The following is a 3,041-nucleotide window of genomic DNA, read 5'->3' on the forward strand; positions in this document are numbered from 1 at the left end:
TATTCATCTTAAAAGCATTTTGTGAAAACTCCTACTTTCCTATTTCTCTGGGTAGGTGTCTTAGTTACTCAGGCTGCCGTAACAAGATACCACAGATGGGTGGCTTAAACAGCGAAATTTCCCCCCCAAGTTCTGGAGGCTGGAGGTCAGAGATTAGGGTGCCAGGACGGTTGGGTTCTGGTGGGATCTCGCTCTCGTGCTCGCAGATGGCCGCCTTCCTGTGGATCCACGCACAGCGGAGACGGACACATGGGGGGCCCCAGGACCTCATGGCAGCCCAATCACCTCCCACAGGCCGCCTTCTAACACTATCACAGTGGGGTCAGGGTTTCACTCTATGCATCTGGAGGGTGGAACGCAAACATTCAGTCCAGGGCGGCAGAATTCATCACGTTACCTGTGTGGGTTGCAGTCTGTGTCTTGGGAACCCCTCTGCATGCCCACCTCACTGGAGGGGCTGCTTGGAAGCACACGGGCCAACCACCTGCCTCTGCCTGGATTCGGGAAAAGCTGTCCTGAAGCCAGTCTTCCTGGCCATTCTCTTTTGTTTTTCCTGATTGGTTCTTTCCACAGAGAAAAACAATTTTTTTAAGATTTTATTTATTTATTTATTTGAGAGAGGAGACAGCATGAGTGGCAGAGAGCAGGGAGCCCGATGCGGGGCTCGATCCCAGGACGCTGTGATCATGACCTGAGCCAAAGGCAGACCCTTCACCGACTGAGCCACCCCGGTGCTCCTCCAGAGATAAACTTCTTTTTCTCACACCCAAATCATTATTTTCCCCTCTTATTTATATACTTTGCCTTTCCATGCCATGAGCTGATAATGCATTTTGTCATGTCCTTGACTTCAGCTGTGCCCGAATTCTAGAAGGGCAGACCTCCAGATACTCATTTTTATTTTGTTAAAAATAAGACAACAGGCCCCAAAAGGAATGCTTTACGTTAAGCCCCATATCACCAAACCCAGACATGTTAAGGACAATGTCTGCTCTTCCAAAAATGGAATCTTAAGCTAATCGGTCAGGAATCACCCGCTCACCACTGGTGAGCAAATCTGCCTGATGGACCCCCGCATACCCCCTAAAGGAAAGTAACCTTGCAATAACCAACGCCTTTTTGCCCATATGACTCCCTTCTGCTTATAAAACTTCATTTTGTACAGTCCTTTGTCATGACTTCCAATCGGCTGCATTGGGTGCTGTCTGATCCATGAATCAATTTTTGGCCCAAATACACTCTAAACATTTTTAATCTGCCTCAGTTTATCAATCAACAGTTTGATCAACAAACATATGTATTTGTATATGTATTTGTTGATTGGCTTACAAAATATATGGATTAATATATATTCAATTGTATATCTGTGTCAATTTATACTTCTATCTGTATCGAATCATCTACCCACGGCGTCTATCTTGTATCAGTCTGTCTATACGTATCTACCGACACGTATATTGATCTTACTTCTGTATCAGTATGTATATCAACACAACCAGCCCTGTCCTGAGGTTATTTAGGCGCTGCCCTGGGTCACCTCATCAGGATCCTGCAGACGATATATGTAGTTATGTATAATATATGTATTGATGGAAACAAACTATCGGGCCTACAATGCTAAGAACTATTCCAGGCGCTGGAGACAGCTATGAGAAAACCTACCCCAAACCCGACCTCGTAGTGATTGTGTTTCCTTCTTATTGCACATTTGGCTTGATCTGTCTTTGCAAGGTTCAGAGCTTGGACAGGACCAGGCTGAGACTTGGTGAGACTGCAGAGGTGGGTGCGGGAGGACGTTCTGGTTTATCCTGGGCCCGAACGGTAGTGCTGGGCACTCCTCACTGGCTGGGGGCAAGTGTGCCCGGCTGTGAATCAGCCATCGCCCTGAAATTAAACGGAGAAGTGGGGCGGGTGAGGAGGCCGAGGGCCTGCCCAGCGGTGAGGGCTCTGTGCCGCCCGGGACGCCACCCTGGTCACACACAGTAACCACAGCTGATTTCTGTCCCCAGTTCCTGGCACAGTTTCACACTTGAAATTCCCCAAGTGATAGGAGCCTCCTGTGCGATGCTAATGAGGTGACCCCTGGTGGCCCTACATAGCTGGGGATGGAGACTGTTTCTCTAAAATGACCAGGGACGACGCATGGTGATGAGAGGGTTGGAACTCTGACCCCTGAGCCCTAACCTCCCGGGAGGTGAGGGGGTTGGGGACAAAGTTTAATCACATCAATCACTGTGTAATGAGGTACCAATGTAATGGAACCCGAATAAAAGTGCCAGACCCCAGGGTTGAGGGAGCTGGTAGGGAGAATACCCTGGTTCCAGGTGTGGGCACGGAGGCTCTGTGCCCCCTCTAGCCTTGCTCTGGGCATCTCTCCCACTGTCTGTTCCTTCGTGATGAAAACCTTAAGTATGGTGTTTGCCTGAGTTCTGTGAATCATTGCCACAAATTACTGAGGCTGAGGCATTCGTGGGAGCCCCCCAGCTTAGAGCCAGTTGGTCAGGAGTGCAGGTGGCCCCTGGGCCTTGCTGCTGGCCTCTGAATATGGCATCTGGACACCTATTTCAATAGTGGTCATGGCTCAGAGCAGGACAGATAGGTGAGCAGACAGAGATCTCCCACTGAAATGGGGACACTCAGTTTTACTCTAATTACAGAGGACTGGGCAGCCAAGAACCAAGACCAGGCAAACAGGGGTGTGGACTATACAATGGGAAAAATTCTCTCCAACGGATGGTTTGGGAAAACTGGACAGCAACATGCAAAAGAATGAAACTGGACTGTTTTCTCACACCATACACAAAAATGAACTCAAAATGGATCAAAGACCTAAATATGAGATGTAAAACCATAAAAATCCTAGAAGAAAACACAAGCAGTAACTTCTTTGACATAAGGCATGGAAACATTTCTCTAGATATATCTCTTAAGGCGAGGGAAACAAAAGCAAAAAAAAAACTATTAGGACTATACCAAAATAAAAAGCTATTGCACAATGAAGGAAACCATCAACACTATGAAAATGCAACCTAGTAAAGGTA

This window comes from Zalophus californianus, chromosome 5 (assembly GCF_009762305.2).
Source record: "Zalophus californianus isolate mZalCal1 chromosome 5, mZalCal1.pri.v2, whole genome shotgun sequence".
Classification (NCBI taxonomy): domain Eukaryota; kingdom Metazoa; phylum Chordata; class Mammalia; order Carnivora; family Otariidae; genus Zalophus; species Zalophus californianus.